We start from the raw sequence: 20,354 nt of genomic DNA, 5'->3' as shown, positions 1-20,354 counted from the left end.
GCAAAGAGAACAAAGGAAAGAGTATACCAGTGCAACTAAGGCAAAGAATGGCCGGGATAGAAGTATCCAAAGTGGGTGGCATAGCCCCCCCAAACTTGGGATTAACTATAGTCTTGAAAAGATGGCACTGGATAAACTCATCAGATAACAAAAGGGATAATAACAGTGCACAGTGGACATACAAGTGTAAATGGGATAGTAACTGAAAATAGAGAGAGATGTATAAGGGTGGTCCTGAAAATTTGGGCAATACTCTCTCTCACTGAAGTCACTGGGATGCACCTGATGGAGTCAGACAGATAGATATATCAATATAAGAGTATGACATATAAAATAAAGCATGTATAAAAATAAAATAAAGTATATAGTACATCATAAGATTAGAGCCAACAGACCGGCTGCACAAATAATATATGTGACAAAAATGTAGCAGGTATCATAGATATGAAGTATAAGAAGAAAAGGGACTGGAGATCTCAGGTGGATGAGGCAGGACGGGCAGGGCGTGCTCCACGGACGTCTCGAGATAAGTCACGAAATGTAGTCATGACATCCGTGCGGAGGGAAGCAATATCAGCTCTGATGGAGACACTCTCTACACGGATAGATACCACTGCATCCTCTAGAGTTTGAAGTCGTTCTCCAAAGCTGGGTATCTGAACAGGAGCCTCAGGTGCGACTGGATCAGGAGAATGGTGATCCTGAGCCTGCTCCTCAGCGTGAACGGGCGACCCAACTGGAGAGTGGTGCTCTGGATCCTCAGCAGGTTGCTCCAAGTTAATATCCATATGTACGGCAGCTGGATCTGCATCATTTGCTGCTGGCTGTGCTGTTGTTGCTGCTGCCTCTTTAGCCTCAAGCTCCTCTGCTGTCTGTGCTGCATTCTCCTGTAATCTCAGGATAATAGCATTATAGCTCTTGTCCCAATCCTTCTTTGCGAATGTATAGGCCCTAGTCTCAGTGCATTCCCGTGGCTGGAAGGGATAGCGCTGGTCTCGAAGAATCTGTGTAATGAGGTGGCCGAATGGAAGAAATCTAGCCCGTTTGGGCTTCTCCATGTTGATATGCTCTGCATAAAGCTTCATCATAACGCTCTAGATGAGTGCAGGAATAGATAACCAATGCCTTGTATAGAATGCATACAGAGCTGTCAAGAAGTTGCCTCTCATCTGTATCTTATGGCCGGCCATAAAGATGTTGCAGAACAAGACGGAGTCGAAGAACCACATGTCTTCTGGCAGAAAAGTGGGGGTGGTGAAAGTCTCGCCATCGGCATAGTAACCAGACATTAGAAGGCCTGTAAGGAGTATGATATGTGTCCTGGAGATCTGGAGGGCAGATGTGTGGACATCGGCATAAGCGGGAGAGAGTGTCTGCAGTAATATGGATCGAATGTCGGTCAATGGTAGTCCTCAGCTCCGCTAGGTTACTCGGGGTAGGCCGAAGGTTCTGGAAGAATATCCAGACCAACCTTGGGTACACTGGGTAAGTGACAGGGGCTAGTATGGCTAAAATGCCCCTCCGGTCGATATCATCATATGCTGCTCTGGTAAGCACTGACCAGGAGAAAAAGTCGATGTCAAAGACTGACTTGTGCGCCACTGTAAGGTGTGTATATCTTGGCAATGGCCAGTCTAAGTCCTGAGCTGGCTGAGCTGGTGGAGGTGATGGAGATGGTGTGTGCTCAGCCTCAGCCTCAGCCTATTGGGAAGAAGATGCCTCAGCAGAAGAGTGTAGTCTGCTGTTAGAGGGTGGAGAGTGAGGTGGAGTGGGCTCTGCTGGCTCCTCCTGAACATGAGAGGGCTCTGCTGGCTCCTGTATCCTCTGCCTCCTCTGTGGGCCATGATGCCGCTTGGCAACAGTCTTGTATCGAGTCATAGTCTGCAAAAGAAAAGATAACTTGCAATGAAAGTCAGTGCTAGCATAAAGAATTAAAACACAATATAGAAACATGTTTGTCAAATAAGATAAACAAAATAAATGAAGAACATGAATCATGGAAGTGACATGATATGAAACATGCTAAGCAGTAAGGATGAAATGCATCCAATGTGGAAAACACAGGCATTGGGCATGTATGAGATTGGAACACAACAGAAGATGTATGAAATGTGTGTTGCAAATCTATGAAGTTCGATCGATCACAAAAAATGTGAGATCAATCTCACTTAGATCGATCTTGAAAATGAGTGAGATCGATCTCACTCAGATCGATCTAAGAAAAATGTTCGATCGATCGAACTTTGTGGCAGAACATGAAAAGTCATAGATCTGTGACATGGATGACATGGGGTCCTCACAAGCAAGCTTGTGGGCGCCTCTACATAACAAAGCATCAAATTAGGTCACTTGATTCGGCCTATGACTCACAAAATCAAGATCAAATCAAAAACTATACAAAACAATATATACATATATATACACATATATACAAAGAGCTTCAAATCATAAAAAATGACAAGAACATCATCAAAACTTCATAGATCTAACATTAAAGCATGGATTGATGAAAAATAAGCTCAGAATCGAATGAGATATATCGGATCTAACCTAACCTCGAGAGAGAAGTGGTGAGATTCAAAAGATATGCACTACCCGAGATCTACTATAAAAGAGAGTGAGAGAGAGAGATTCGACGCTTGGATGCTTGCCAGAGTCTCGCCGGTGATGGTGAAGAGTTGGGGAGATGGTTGGGATGCAGCGGCGAAGGGAATCTAGGGGTTAGATCGATCTTTGGGAGATCGATCTAATAACCTTAGATCTATTTTTAAAAATGTCCCCGTACCAGTTCGATCGATCGAACTGAAATCTCAGATCGATCAAACTGGAATCGATCTCTCCTCAAAGTTTTTTTTTTTTTTTAATTAATGAATATTTGGAAAATTGAAAATCAAAATTTAAAAATTAAAAATGAAAAAAATTTGAAAATATTTTTGTATTTTTGAAAAAGAAAATAAAATAAAATGTTTTTGAGATTTTTGGAAAATAAAATAAAATAAAATCTTTTTGAGATTTTTGAATAAAAATTAAAAAAAAATAAAAATAAAAATAAAAATATTATTATTTATTTGTTTATTTATTATTATTATTTATTTTAGAATAAAATTCAAAATAAAATAAAATATTTTTGAGATTTTTAAATTTAAAGAAAATTAAAAATAAAAAATAATGTCAAAGATTAAAGTCAACAGAGTTGAGATCGATCTAAGAAAAATCTGCAGAAAAGTTCGATCGATCTGACAGAGAGGTCTTTGGATGCAAGTTCAAAAAAATTTCTAAGTGTTTGAGACTGCAGATCGATCCAAGGTAAAGTTAGATCGATCGAAGGACTTCTGATCGATCTGACAGAGAGGTCTTTGGATGTAAGTGGATGCAGGTTCAAAATTTTTCTAAGTGTTGGAGACTGCAGATCGATCCAAGGTAAAGTTGGATCGATAGAAGGACTTCTGATCGATCTGACAGAGAGTTGAAATATGCAGGTTTTGTTCAAACGATTGAACAAAGAGGTGATTGGATGCAGGTTGGATGCAAGTATGAAGTTTGATCGATCGAACCTCTTTTGAGATCGATCAAACTTATGCAAAATGCTTAATTTCAACATGAAAGTGCATGCAATCCTAATCACAGTCCTTAGCACTGCAAATGAATCTAAAGCCAATATCTTGTGATGTTTCCAATTTTCGGCATTTTTCTTTTTTCCGGACTTCCGTTGATACAAGGGTATTTTTGTCATTTCACGTTTTGCGTACGGGATTTTAGTTGGGTCCGTTTGCATCATAATTATTTTGGTGTAATGTGTAATTTATGGTTGTGACTTAGTATGTGCATGTAGGTATATTATGTGGTGTAAATGAAAAGAAAAGAAAAAGAGTAAATAAATTAAAATTCATGGTAGGGCCCACAACCACTCTTAAGTGGTATAGAGACCACTTTGGTCTCTTATTCCTTTCCCCTTTCCCGCAAATCTCTCTCTCTCTTCCTCTTCTTGTTTTTTCTTTTTTCTTTAGGCTATAAATCCTAAGACCTTAATTCCTCCTTCAATCCTTGGTAATTTTGGAAGCCGTTTGCGGCTATTCGAAGCTTACGATGGGAACTACGAGTTGATTGGAGCCAATTTCAATTTGATCAACATTTGAGGGACTTCTAATCCTAGGGTTTGAGAGGAAATTTGGGGTTTGTCATTGCTTTTGAGGTAGGGGACTCTAATTCACACTTTTCTTGTGTTTTTATGAGTTTCTCTACTTGAATTGTTGTTAAGCATGCTTAAATTAATTTAATTGCTTTCTCAGATGATTTAATTGAGTGTATGAAACTTGTGACTATGTGTAATTGTTGGTTTACTTGTAAAGTATGCTAAATGTTAATTTTCTATGCCTAAGGTGTTATTAATTGCTAGCTATGATATTTTGAATGTATGCCTATTTGTATTGTTGAAAATCCCTTAGTAGCATAGCATTGGAAGCATGAGATATACATATGCACATCATTGGGTTCCCATGCTGGAAAATGATTTTTTTTTTTAAAATAATAAAAGGGGGATTTTTGGGAGAATGTTTATGAAAAGGTTTTGTGAAAACTCGGTCACCGTGGGGGTACCAAAGGGCCGGAGTGTTAATATAGTCTAGAGGGAACTAGGGAGATTGCCCTAGCGTGGTTGAGCTAGCTGAGCCCAAAATGACGCCGCGGGGGTACCAAGGGTCAGGGACACTAGCCAATCCTTCTCTCGTGTCGCTGCGAGGTCACCAAAGGGCGGGTTATATTAACAGTTTGAAAGTGATGGATTTGAATGCCGAAAATGGGGACCGACATTGGCATACATTGCATTTCATAGCATCATGCGGTTTATACTGAAATTGGATGTTGTGCTACTCTTTCCCGACATAGTATAACCCCACTCCCTATTATCCTATTATTGTTTGGATTCACGAGGCTACAAGAGGTGTGTCTTAGGCACACTCTACTGAGCTTTACGCTCACCCCCTTTTATTTAACATTTTTTCAGGACATGGAAAAGAAGTAGCGGACGGTAATCCACCCCAGCCTTAGCTTGGAGTAGGAAAATGTCTCTTTTGCTATCTTTTGTAATTGGACCTAATTTTGTAAGGATGTTGACTCAAAATGTATTATTTTTGCAACATGTAAAATATTTGGATTTATCATGTATATGGCTATTGGGGGTAATGTAATTAAGTTTCATCCACACTAAACCCTTTAGTGTATTTTAGTAACGTGTGGCAAATTACGTTAACAACGTGGTAGTTGATATTGTATTAGGTGTCAAAATGTATTTAAACATGTACGTGAATGTAATGGTGTGGGTGGTTAGTTACCAAATGTTGGTGTATTGTTGGTTTTCATTAGACAGTGGAAAGATGAGTGAGGATTACCCAAACCAGTCGACGTAAAATCCCATACGTCGACTGAATAACCCAAACCAGTCGACGTATAGCTTCCCACATGTCGACCGGTATGTTGACAGTGTGTTATTGTTGCACACGTTCCCAACCAGTCGACGTGTAGCTTCCCACACGTCGATCGGTATCCTGACAGTGAGTTTTTCCACTGTTCATAACCCATACCAGTCGACGTAAAATCCCATACGTCGACCGGTATCTCGGCAGTGGGTTTTCCAGTGTTCATAACCCAAACCAGTCAACGTATAATTTATATACGTCGACCGGTTCATGTCCCATATATGATTTCTATTTAGTTTCCCAAATTACACTTTGGCACCCAATTGATGTTGTAAGTATTCACCTTATGACCCAATTAAAATACAATAATTATATTTTAATCATTGAAATGACTATATTGCCCCGGACTTTATCTTTTTTACTATGGGATGCAAGTAAATGACTATATTACCCTTAGAGTTTCAAATCAATAGAATTATGATGAATGACCATGTTGTCATTGTTGGACTTTAATTATATTAATTTGACGTGAAAGACTGTATTACCTTCAGATGATTTTGGGTCGGGTAAGAACCCGTTTAATGATCCAGATCCATGAGGAGCTGGGTCATTACAAAACGAGCTGGATCGTTACATATCTAGACTTCACAAGAAATGAAATTTAAAATAGAAATGAGGGAGGAATAGGGTTGTGACACCCTAAGAAATGCACTAGTCTTTAACGTCTCTAGTAAGACTTTGGGCTCTTTTAACCCAGATCAAACATCTTGTAATGTATCCCTTCCTTGTTGGGGTGATGAATGCTTTGAACTTCACCCAACAAATGGTTCCCTAAGGGACTTATTAGATTAAGCTCAAAAGAAGTCTTTGGTCCTTGGTAAATGCAATCTTTGGGCTTCTATGCCCTTTCACAATAAGAATTTGAAACAACTTTCTTTGGTTTCAAGTTAGAAGATGAACTTTTGAAATATTGGTCTCACACAAAAACTCAATTCCTTCACATTTAAGGTCATGACATTTATCTACAACATTCACTTCTTTATGCTTGTCAAATGAGTTGGGGGTTGGATTAAAGATATTCAACTTCACCTTCATGTAGCCAAATGAGATCTTCATTATCCCCGTCCTACAATTGATGTTAGCATTTGCGGTTGCCAAGAAAGGACGGCCAAGGATAACGGGAATTTGGCTCTTAGGATTTGGAACCATTTTCGTGTCAATGACAACGAAATCAAAGGGGAAGAAGAATTTATTAATCTTGATCAAAACATCCTCAATGATACCCCTAGGCTTTTTGATGTATCGGTCGGCAAGTTTCAAAACCACCGACGTTGGTTTCAAGTCTTCTAAGCCTAATTTGACATACACCGAGTATGGAAGAAGGTTAACACTTGCTCCTAAGTCAAGGAGGGCCCGATTAATGAGATAATCACCAATGATGCATGAAGTGGTAAGTGAACCGGGGTCCTTAAACTTAGGAAGAGTGTTATGCTGCAAAATTAAGCTTACTTGCTCAGTTAAAACCACTTTTCTAGGTGCTTGGCTTTTGTTCTTCCTCTTTTGGGTGCAAAGATCTTTTAAGAACTTGGCATAAGCAGGAATTTGCTTGATTGTATCTAAAAGCAGAAGATTAACTTTCACTTGCCAAAACACTTCCATAATTTCATTAGTCTTAACCTTTTGCTTATCATTTGAAATGGATCCTTTTAAGGCATCCAGAAATGGAGCTTTTGGTTCAAAAACCTTTTTAGAAATTTCCTTTGAATTCTCTTCAACACAAGAAGTTTTAAAACCATTTTGCTTCAAATCACTTTTCAAATCATTTTTCAACAAATCATTTTTAGAATCACTTTTCAAAATATTCTCATTTGTATGGTCATACACATGCAATGAAAGAGGAATAAGATATGAAACGGGACAGGTGTCAACTTGTGGTTGCACCGGTTCACTCTCTTCATTGCACATACCCACTTGGTTGTCCACAATCTTTCCACTTCTCAAGGTCGTCACCGCATTGACATGCTCTATTGTGTGACCTTTCGATGAGTAATGAATCTCCACAACACATTGTTGCTTTGGTGGGGCATTCATAGGCATTTTTCCCTTCTCTCTTGCATTTAATGTGCTAGCTATTTGCCCTACTTGGGTTTCTAGCTTTGCAATAGATTGAGAGTGAGAATGAAGCAATTGTGTGTTTGCCTCTAAAGTACCGAAAGCGGTTAAAACTTTTTCCTCAAAAACGGGACTCCTAGCATTTCCTTGAGAATATGATTGATTGGGAAAATGAGAATTAGAAAATTGGTTGCCTTGTGATTGGTATGGTCTATATCCTTGGGATCCTTGGCCTTGCATTGGAGGTGGAATGTACTTCCCTTGAAAACCACCTTGGGGAGGGTTTAAGCCCTCCCCTTGGCTTTTCCAAGAGAAGTTCGGTGATTTCTCCAACTTAAATTGTAGTGATTGTCATAAGGATTGTTCCCTTGATTAACAAACATTGCATTAACTTGTTCATGGTGCTCACTTTGCACATGTCCATGGGGACAATTGGAAGTAGAATGTAGAACACTAGAACAACTCATACACGATTCATTGGATGTATGATGAGAATGGTTAGGGAAGGAAGATACTTGATTCACCGAGTTTTGGTTGATCAAGAATTGATCAAACCTTTGAGATAAAGATTTCATCTCGGCGGCAATTTCATTAGAGTGGTTGACTTGATGTAAGCCAACACTCTTCCTACCACTAGAATTTCTACCATTCTTTGAAGATAAAGTTCGATACAAAGAGTTTTCACTCATTGTGATACCCCTCGATTCTAGAGCCATGGGTGATCAAGTCCGAGCACAGATCCGAGGGATATCAAACAATCAATATGTAAACAAGCAGGAATACAAAAGAATTAAGAAACAAATATTAACTGAAAAGAATTCTAATATAAAAGTCCTCCATTGATAAAAGTTCAATATTATTTAAACTTTCCAATCCGTACAACTCGGGAATCCAACTAGTGGACCCCTAATGATCCCAAATGATAAAAATTACAGAATCAAAAACCAAAACTAAAAATAGAAAGAAAATCCTATTAGTCGGCAGAGTGAATGATTGTATCTGTATCACCATGATCAAGCTCTAAGCCTGGTACTGACGATCACCTGAAAAATAAGGGTGGGTCAGGCCCACATGCAAGTTCCATACTACCATAATCCATACATAAACCCGATACGCAGATACATCCTAGATAGCTCAACAATAGCTAAGGTAGTCCATATCGATATAGATACACACTATAGGATGCCCACTAACCTATAGTCATCACACTTGAGTAGAAGGTAACATGTAATATGCACGTAGCGTAGTCATGCACCTAGACTTACCAGGGAACGTCATTAGGTCCAGTTCTCCATCCAATGCAATATACGCACCCTAACCGTGATCAGGAGACTCAAGCTCGTATCACAGCACCATAAGTATATATTTAAATCCTTCAAAATACAGAAAAGTAAGGCAACCATCCGTTATGTCGTTCAACTATTTTAGTTGACAGGACATGCATCCATGTAGGAGTTAACTATTTTAGTTAATCCATTCCGTATGTATGAGCAGGTAGGATTTAGCATTGTGATCTAATTCGTCCTTGATATGTCACCGTCCCATACCGGTACATATAATGCAAATGATCCACAAATGATGCATATTCATTATAACATCAAGTATATCCATAAACCAACATAATAGAAATCAAATATTGCTAAGATCCTATCATGCATCCAGTATATGATTACAATTCATATCTCTTCCATTTAAACTACTAAAGCATAATAAGCAATTTAAACCATCCATATCCCCATCATTGATTGAACAAAAATTTTTAGCAGTTCATCAATTAATATCCATAGCCTGACATAATAATATTTAGAATTTTAAACTGAGCATATTACATTAAGATTTCCAACAAATTCTTTCATATTGGTTCATTTAAACTACTAAAACAAACCTAGCAATTAAATCCTCCTCAGTCCTTAACGGCATGCAAATTATCATTTAAATTTCATGATGTCTATTTCATCCTCAAACATAAATCCAGAGTATCACATAATGATACACAAAAAAATATAAGTTGAGCACATTATATGAAATTCCATACTAGTCCATTTAGTTTACTAAAACAGAATTAGTAACTAATGCTTTCACAACTCCCGACGGCAAATAAATACCAATTTATTCCAAAACAAGCATAGTTAATTTTAAGTAATTCACTATACTTATAACTTTGTTTAAATATGATTAAATAGTATCAAATCATAAATAGATTAACCTTCAGGTTCCAGTAAATGAGTTCGTTAAATAAACAGTGCACAACCTATAGGTTTTTTCCTCAAATCCACCTTACTCCATTCCTTAGTCTAATTATGAATTGATGTCTTCCCATTGTTTTACAAGTCCATGAGCATCATAAACATCACTTAGATAGTTTAAACAAAGTATAAAAAACTCTGTACAGTCCAAACACGGCCTAAGAACCAACAATACGCAAAACTGAGCGTTTAAAACCAAAAATCCCAACTGAGCAAGCTAAGTTACAACTGAGCAGGCTAAGTTCCTAACTTAGTCGGCTCAATTTCCAACTGAGTCGGCTGAGTTCCTAACTTAGTCAGCTCAGTTCCCAACTGAGTCGGCTAAGTTGGTGCTGAAGCCGTTTTCTTCCTCCGTTCGGCCTCTGTAAACCCTAAAACTCCATTGTTAAGGCCTCTAAGCTTCAACTTAAGCCCCATACGTCCAAACTAAGTTATTTCAAGTGTTTTAACATGCAAGGATTAAACCTAACCTTCAATTATGCATCAAAACTTCCACAATCATTCAAAATAAGAATCTGCAACTAAAAACATATATCCTCTGTTTTAATCCAGTTAAGCATGCATGATTAATCAATTTTAGCATGTATTTAAACCCCTGGAGTCTAGCTAGGCATGCATAGAACACAAGTTTACAGGAAGGAGATTGAATGAAACTTGCCTCTAGGTTTCAGATTGAAACCTTTCGCCGTCTCTAAATTGCAGAATTTCTAATCCTCTGATTACTGTTCCCTTCCTCTATTGCTTCTTTGATTTCATCCCGAAGCAACTCCCTTTCTTCCTCCTTGAGCCTCTATATGTCTCACTCAAGTCTCTCTCAGTTTTCTCTCAAATTTCCCTCTATTTTACCTCTACAGATTCTTACGTGAATAGGGTTTCTCCAAACCCTTGCAGACACAAACTGTCCTATAAATATATAGACTCATGCAAAACCTTAATCCTAATCCCAGCCTACTCATGCGTCGGCTACCCTAATTACATAAATTAAAACCCTAAACTTAAATATACCCAAACACTGTACTAACAAATGACCAATCAGTTACATCCATTATAATTAAATAAATAATTTTAAAAAAAATTATATTTAAAAAAAAATAAACAAAGGAAAAACAAAACAATAAATATAATTAACTAAATCATTCAAAACACATAAACAATTAACTTAAACAATTTCTAACTAACAATTAATTTAAATACACACAAATAATCAATTAAGCAAACACATAAAATAAAATCACCATTAATTAATTAAGGAAACAAAACACATAAATCACATAAAACACATAATTAAATAAAAATGCAGTAAAAATCATAATTTAATTCCCATTTTATCCTTTTAAAAACTAGGGGTATTACACTCATGCTCTCATAAAAACGCCACACATCATCTTCATGTCTATCAATGTAAGAGCCACCCATGGAAGCATCAACCATGCCCTTGTAGTTATCCGATAAACTTTCAAAGAAATATTGAACTAATTTCCATTTGGGCATGTCATGATGTGGACACTTCCTAAGCAATTAATTGAAATGTTCCCATGCCTCATGAAATGTTTCCCCATCCCCATGTGTAAATTCCCGAATTAAAGTTCTCATGGCATTGGTCTTAGAAATCGGATAGTATTTTTTCAAGAATTCTTGTTGCATTTCTGCCCAAGAGGTTATTAAAAAAGGCTTAAGGTTGTTGAACCAATACTTCACCTTATCTTTGAGGGTAAATGGGAAAAGTTTAAGCCTTAAGATCTCTTCCGGCATATCCGTATATCTTATGGTGGAACATACTTCATGAAACTCATCCAAATGCTTGTAGGGTTCTTCACTTGAAAGTCCATGATAATTAGGAAGCATTTGAATGGTTTGTGGTTTGATTTCATAGTGGTGTGCTCTAAATGGTGGCAATTGAATGCATGTGGGAGCATTGTATTCATTAGGCACATAGTGATCTCTTAAAGCAAGGGGAGGATTAGCAATTAGAGGTGCAACATGGACACCTTGATTTCCTTGAATGATGGAAGGTTGTGGAGCATACATTGGCCTTGGCATTCCAAATGGAACTTGGCCATGTTGTTGTGGTTGGTGAATGAATGGCCTAGGCATGCCTAATGGTACTTGCATGTTTTCATAATGCACATTGGGATGCAGGATACCTTGTTGGTCGATGTGACCAAGGTCCTCTACATGGTCTCCATTATGGTCTTCCATTGATGAAATAGATTGACTAGAACTTCCTCTTCCTCTAGGGTTTCTGTAATGACCCGGTCTTTTTCCTCCTTTTCTATTTTAGGCGATTTTCTTTTTTTCGTCTTTTTCCTATTTTGTCTTTTCCTTATTTCGTCTTTTAGTCGTTTTTCATTTTTCCTTGCATAACCTCACTTGTTGTGCTCGAATTTGATTCTGATTTGGCATGCATTCATGATATTTGATTTCCATGACATTGGTATTTTTACTTTTCTTGAAAAGTATGCTAGATTAGTAATTTTCTTGTAAAGGGCATGAATGCATACTTTAGTGTAATTATTTATAACTTTTGGGGTTTTAATGTAATTATGTAAAATAATTATTTTTCGTTTTGGGGACCTTTTTGCAATTTATTTTGGAAAATATTTTGAAAAAGGATCATTTTGCAATTTTTGGAAAGTGTGACAAGTGTCACACTCTCATGGAGCCATTTGTTGGCATTTAGGTGAAGAGACTTGGCACCATGACTTCTTGACATTTGGTGGGTGGAGATTCATCCATGTGTTGGCCTTAGATTAATGCACATGTCGCCTTTGATTTGTGACAAGTGTGGGCTTGGGATTTAGTCTTGGAAGGGGCATTGGATTAGTGATAAGTGTAGGATCAAGGTTTAGTCTTGCATTGTGTGTGTGAGAAAGGTAGTGCAAGAGCACATAGTGAGTAGAGGATTTCTAACTCTTCCATTCACCATTTTACACTTTACCTTCTTCATTTTATTATCTCTCATGAACCCTAGCAAATCCACCATTGGAGGAAAGCTTAGTTCATAGCTTCCCCCTTCAATTTGGCTCACTTCCTTTCACCTTAGAGTAAAAACATTGGGAGAGAAAAGATCCTATCACTCTCCTCTTCAATAACCCTAAACTTATTTTATATTTAGAGCTAGGTTGCTTGGATTATAGAGATTCAATTCTCTATTGAGGTAAGGGTGGTAGTATGTTTATATTCTAAGTGTTTTATAGTCCTTGTGGTTTAATATATATTGTGTACATGCTTTTGATATGATAGTATTGCATATTATAGGAAACCCTCACTTCTTGACTTAGGGTTTATTGATTTAAGCATGTATGATATGTATAAACCATGTGTTGAGGATTATATAATTTAGTAGCATGCTAAATTCTAGAAATTTCATATGTGTTAGTGATGTGGAAAAGTTGTAGAATTATTGATATTATATGCAATCTCTATTGATATGAATTGTTATATTTGTTGTTATAATAATTCTATGCCCTTGTGAATTACTAATTGTAATTAATTAGGAACTTATTGCTATGATGTTGATAATTAGTCTATAGAGCTTGTTATTGAGGCATGACTTGAATTGATAAATTTGTGATAATGTATTGTGCATAATATCATGATGTGAATTTGTTATTTGGCATGCCATTCTAGATTTGGAACCCTAAGACATGGTTTGTATGGTTTCAAAATATTTGTGCATGGAAGGTGGTTTATATGCCTTATTATATATATATAAGTTTTGAACTTGATATATATTTTGGAATCTCTTGGGACATTGTTACATGTGACATAGCTAAAGTTTGGCTTTAGTGCGGGAGGTATGAGTTCTCCCCGATAGAGATAGTGCGCACTAGAGTGGTCTTCTTAATGGGTTAATGCCTGGAATAACCGTATTGTTCTTGGTTAAGTCCGAGACGTGATGTCCAAGTCTTCCATTACTTGTTTTCGCATTAAATTTCAAGTTGACAACCAATACTTAATTGTAGCTTGAAATTCTTGTTATTGGCGAATTGATGTTGTTAAGAACATTGATATTGATTTGTATTGCTAAAGAATCATTCAAGTTAGTTTAAGATGATCCCTTAGAACACCTCGAACATAGACGTTAAGTGGAATGATCCCTTGTATTTGTCTATATTGATCTTGCATTGATATTGAAACTTTAGGGTATACGCATATGCTTCTCCTACGAGTAACTTGATTACTCACCCTAGTGGTTTGGGTTGTTTTTCAGGTAAGGAGACCATGTTCATGGACGCTCATAATCCTTAGAAGCTTTTGAGCTATTTGAAACATTTTTGTATATTAACATGCAAGTGTTTAGCATGACTTGACATTGGATATCATATTTTGAATGCCATGGGTGTATGGTACTTTTGGAGCTTTAGTAGCTTTCTTGATATGTAATAACACTCAAATATTTGCTCTTGACATTAGAAGCATGTATGTAATGAGGCCAAGGGCCAAACATGTCTATTTTTGTACTTAGACACTTTTTGTATCAAAGTTTTGCTTTAAATCTCTTTCAATCAAAGTTTGAGGTTTGACATATGAAAATATTGTAAATGAAGTGTATGAGGCCATGGGCCATTGTTTTATATTCATTTACTCATATCAAACTTGTTGACATGTTTACATTCTCAAAACTTCATAAAAAATTAGTTTTACACATGCATTGTGAACCAAAACATCATGGGATTCAAAGTTGAGGTTGAACCTTAACACCTTGGGCTCATAGCAGCCTTTTTAGCAGCTTTTCGTGGTGTTTTGATGGACCGAAACTCTATTTCGGTCGACCGATGGCAAATGGAATTGCCAATGCATAGTAAAATCACATTCCAGTAGCCAAATGCACTGTTCAAGAGTCATTTCGGTCGACCGAACCCTTATTTCGGTCTACCGAAGCAATTAGACCCTTTTCTTCATGATTTCAGGTCTCAGTACTTTCATTTCGGTCATCCAAAAGTCCATTTTAGTCGACCAAAATAGCTTGAAACCGAGCCTTGCCTCTGTTGAGTTTCAGTACTAATCATCCGACTTCAACAGGTCATAACTTCTTCATTTCTAATCCAAATGGGGTGATTCTTGAGCCTAAACTCAAGGATTTTGAGTCAGCTTTCCAATGGTACCAATTCCATTCTCAAATTACAAGTACAGTGGGAGTTATGTATGTTTTAGTGAAGCAGTGTCAATTTTCACTTCAACCGGGACGGGGCATTTTGTGGGATTCTTAGCCAAAGTCTATGGAACCTCTTGGAATGTTTCAAAATGATTAGATTAGGTTGTATTAACCTTTTTTGGCTTGTTTAGAGTCAATTTTCTCCTTTTAATAGTGAATTGACCTTTTTACCCCTTGGATAACAAATTTTATCTTTTTTGACCTTTGTTTCCGTTTTTGTCCTCTTTAAGTTCCGTGACCTTATGGAGGGTCACATTTATGTCTTAGGAGTGACTCCTATCTCTAGAGACCTTGTTTTACCTTTAGTTTCCGCAATTCAGATTCGTTATCGGATCACTTTCGGTTCATCACTGACGCACCGGGTTGAAAAACTTGGGCCGTCACAGTTTCGGACTATAGATTCAAGATGGAAATTAAGAGGGACAAGAGTAAGTTTTAATGATTTACGACCATGCATGCACAAAGAAACACAACAAGCAACAATGAATGAACAAGCATTTCACCTTCATAGCAATTCAATCAACAAACTTCCTCCACATATAATGATCCCATGCTCCTATGCTTTCAACAATATGCAAAGAACAAAAAAATGCCTCCACGTGGGCTCACGATTTATCTACGAATTGAAAAACAAGCCTCCACGCGGGCCGACGATTTAACTAGAGATTGAGTAAGGAAAGAGCTCACAAAGGGTCCTTTAGCACTTCAAAAATTTTCAGTTTTAGCCTTGCAAATTTTTTAGATTTAAGATTTTTCCTTTACTTTGCTTAGCTCCTTTGCTTGGATGATCCTTTGCTCATTTTCCCCAACTCAATACACCTAGTCAAACAAGAACCAACACAATAAGTAACCAAAAAAAAATGAAAATAAAATAAAGACACGATCAAAAGAGTACTAATTCCTAATTGATTCCACAAATACGACGTTGCCTTAAATCAATCCCCGGCAATGGCGCCAAAATCTATGGTGGTTCGTCACTCACATAGCTTAAGAGTGCATTAAGGTGAGGGCCAAGTTTTACATTTATAATTGCCACTACTACCTTTCAATAAAAATATAGTTAGGTCGAGTAGGGATCATCCCAAGGGATTGGTGGGTCGTATTGGTTGTGGAATCAAAATTACGGTTAGTAGGTCAAGTGATCAAAAGATTGGTTGGTGATTGAATTAAGCTAAGTGTGCAAATTAAACTAAAGTAAAAAATAATGTAATAGAGAGAGAATAAGATAGAGAGAGATCTTGGGGTTTAGAGATCACCACTAAGCATAGCTTTTCTACATCCTTAATAAATGATTAATGAGGGGAAAGCATGTGTTGCAATATTTGTGTGTGTGTGTTTGGTTGTTTCAATTAGTATGGATGACCAATTAAGCATATATTGTCTAAACAATATAGTGAAAAGCACAATATGTCAAACTAAGCCATTAATCTTTTCATTAAGCTCACAATCCAATCACACCATAAGGTTAGAAACATATACTACTTGTATTCAAAAGCATGAAACATCAAACAACAAACATGGATTGTCCTCCCATTTAACAACTAGGGCAACTACACTACAACTAAGCTAATGACATGAAATTAAACTAATTAAAAAAGGGAGAGGCACAATCCATTAAGAAATGAGTATGAACCATCAAGTAAATCACAAGAGCATTCCATTAAGCACTATGTTTTGACAATCTCTAGATTCATAGCATCAACACACATAGACATGCATCAATAACACAAAATCTAGAGACAAGCACATGAACATCTATTCTAGCATACATAGACATATGGATAGAATGAAATGATCAATTGGAAGCATTAAACCACACAAATCATTGAATAAACAAGATCTATGTATATATAAATGTCAAAACATGCATTACAACACAAATCCCCTCAAAAATACATAAATCAAGATATAGAAAGCATGCTTAGGGCTAACTCTAGCCCCAAGAGGATGTATAGCCACTCATGGATGTGCTTCTACAACCCTTAAGGGCACGCTCCATGGAAGAAATTTGCTCATCTCCTTGGTTGATGAAGAACTCCAATGGTGTCTCTAGCCTCCTCCCTTCTTTTTTTCCTCCTTAAGAATTCTAAAAGATGATATTTCAAGATATGTGATGAATCCTCCCAAAATATAGCTCAAATCCTCCTTTTGGTAGGTCAAGTGTCACCAAAATGAACTGGGGTCGTTCACCAAATATTCCCCCAATGATTGGATAAGAAACAACTTTTTATGAGCTGGAATTTGGATTTTTTTGCACTCGAGGAAGTTCGATTGATCGAACCTTATCTTGGATCGATCGAACACGGCTGAGATCGATCGAACACGGCTGAGATCTATCGAACTTAGGCTGGATCGATCCACCTTGGCAGCGCCTTTTTGGATAAAGACAAATCTGAGATATTTTGGAGATATTTTTGGGAACAAGACAAAAGTGGTTAGTGGGGTGGTATAACTAGACAACTGGATAAGACCAAGAATGTTCGATCGATCTAAGAATTTGTTGGATCGATCGAACTTTTGGATCTTTGGATAAGAACAAAAATAGCTTGGATCCATCTTGAAATGCTGAGATCAATTGAAGTTGGATCGATCGAACTTTTTTTGAGATCGATCGAAGTTGCTGAAATTCCACCTTTTCTTCATTTTGCTTCCTTTTGCTCCCACTTTGCTCCCTTCTTTGATTAATCTCAAGATTGCTTCAATTCTGCTCTTATTAGGCTGAGTTAGCTTATTTTGGGGATAAGTGCCTGAAAACGGAAATAAACAAAATCAATCTAAAGCGGGAAAATAAGATAGATGAAGGTCATAGAATACCTAAGCTTAAGGGGTTTAAATGCGCACTTTTCAGCGCTCATCAATTATTACTCGACTTTTAGAATTGATATATATGGATTTGATGCGTCGCAAAACACCTAATAGAATTGAAGGAAAAAGATATTTACTTGTTATGGTTGATGATTATTCTCAATTTACGTTGATTGCCTTTTTGCAAGAAAAGTTTGATGCTTTTATGAATTTCAAGTCTATTTGCTAACTAATTCAAAATGAGAAAGTGTATCGAATAACTTGAATTAGGAGTGATAATGGGGAATAATTCGAACCTAAGGAATTTTTTGAATATAATAATAAGTTTGGCATTAAGCATGAATTTTCAGCACCTAAAACACCACAACAGAATAGTGTAGTGGAAAGGAAAAATTGGACAATAGTAGATATGGCTCATACTATTATTCATGAGAATAAAATTGGTAGCCATTTTTGGGCTGAATCAATACGTACTGCTTGTCATATTCTAAATAGAGTATATCTTAGGCCTAGAACTAAAAAGACTTCATATGAATTGTGGTATGATGGAAAGCCCACTGTTAAATAATTTAAAGTCTTTGGAAGTAAATGTTATATCCTTAAAGATAGGGAACACTTGGAAAAATTCGACTTTAGGAATGATGAAGGTGTCTTTTTGGGGTATTCACAAATAAGTTGGGCTTATAAGATTTTAAATCTTGGAACCAAAGTTGTAATGACCCGGTCATTTTCATTCCTTTCACTTTCTCAGATTTTCACGGATATTTTTTTTTTTTTTTTCTTTTTTTCTTTCCGTTGATCTTTTCCTTTCTGAGTTCAGTTCCTCGTCGTTTAGTGTCGTCTCGAGTGCTTTGGAGTGATTTTCGAGACTTTTTTCTTTGGAATGACAACTTCCTTTAAGGACCGAGTCATTTCCACATTTTTCGTTTTTCAACACTATTCACTTTTTGTCATTTTCCCCATTTCGTCTTTTTCCCTATTTTGTCTTTTCCCCGTTTGTCACTTTGTTGGCATAACCACACTTCTTGCGTTTGAAGTTGGGTTTTGACTTCACGTATCTTCATTCTCAGTGGTTTCCATGAAATACGTATCTTTACTTTTACAAGAAAGTACTCTAGTTGCTCCCGGTGTCCATAGGGGTATGGATGTAAAGTTCTTTGGGAACTTTTTCTTTCCTTGGGGTGTTTTTCATAAATATCTTTTCAAGATATTTTATTTTAGGGGTTTTTAAGAAAATATTTTTGGAAGATATTTTCATTCTGGGCCATTAGTGCAGTTTTCACTTTTTGGAGGGGCCATTGTGCAATTAATGAAAGTTATTGCTAAATGTCTTGTTTTGAACATGGATACTCATATGGGATCCATTTTCACTTCTTATCAAGTCATGTACTCTTGGAATTTCCTTCTGGTCGATGTTTTTCAGTTTCAGACTTTCTGACCCCAATTAGCGCCAAACTTGTTTGGTATATAACTTTCTGCTCGGGACTCAGTTTTTGATGTTGTTTCTTCCATTGTTCTTATTTTCTCATTTTGAACCTTTTTGGTTCACGGAGTTTTTCCATTTGAGCGCGTTTGCGCGAATTTGATTTTTCCGGACTCGACGGGGCTTGTTCGGGGCACTTTTAGGGTTTTTCTATAAATAGGAGCACTTAAGAGAAAATATCAGATTTTTCTCTCTCTCTCTCCTCTCTCTTGGCCGGATCTCATGGATGCCATGCTTTTCTCTTCTTTTCCAGTCACTTCCCTTTAGTAGAAAGATGTAGTGCTTTAGTGTTTTTTGTTCCCCTTGCCGTGCTCCACCTTTCCCCCTTATTAGAATTCGTTTTTGGCCTTTTCTTGAGTTCGGGTTTGAGGCCAAGTTGTGATTTTAATGGGACTTCCTTGGGGGTTCTGTTCACAGTGTTGACCCCGACAAAACCTAGAAGTTTCGTCGGATTCGGAGCACATTCATTTTGGTGGAGATTTGAGATTTCATCTCAAATTGAGGTAGGGAATGTTTCAGGATTAATTGAGTGTTGTATTATGTGTTTCCCATGATTATGCAACTCATATGTATGCCTTGTATCAAATCTAGAAAGTTAGTAATAATTAATTTTTTTGTACAAGATTTAATTCACATGATGATGTATAACTTGGATTTGAATTGTGGCATGCTAGAAAGCTTATTTTTAATATGTTTGTTAACATATATTTAATTGGGATTATTTGAATAAAATTTGCATCTTTTATTTAATATTTTTCTTTGTGAAAGATTAATTCTCATGGCCATACTTTACATGAAATGAACTTGTGTTATGCTTTTAAATTAAGTCTTGGCATGTTCTTTAACATACTTTAATTTGAGAGCATTTGGTTGAGTTTGAAATTCTAGAGACTTTAATTAAATGAATTAATTAAAATCTATTTTGTGATTTCATTGGCCTAATTAAGCTTTTGAATGCATATATGTAATGACCATGATTTGTCCTTTAACATATATTAAACTGAGGCCATTTGGAAATGATGTGAAATTTAGAGAGTTTAATTATTTTGATTTAATTAAATTCTATCTTGTTTATTCATGGATTTAATCATGTTTTAGAAGTTGCTTCTATATTAAGATCATGGATTTGGACTTGT

This window comes from Cornus florida, unplaced genomic scaffold, assembly GCF_030987335.1.
Source record: "Cornus florida cultivar Cherokee Brave unplaced genomic scaffold, ASM3098733v1 CherokeeBrave_3.0.0_Hap2_Chr05, whole genome shotgun sequence".
NCBI lineage: Eukaryota > Viridiplantae > Streptophyta > Magnoliopsida > Cornales > Cornaceae > Cornus > Cornus florida.
This window is presented reverse-complemented; position numbering follows the sequence as displayed.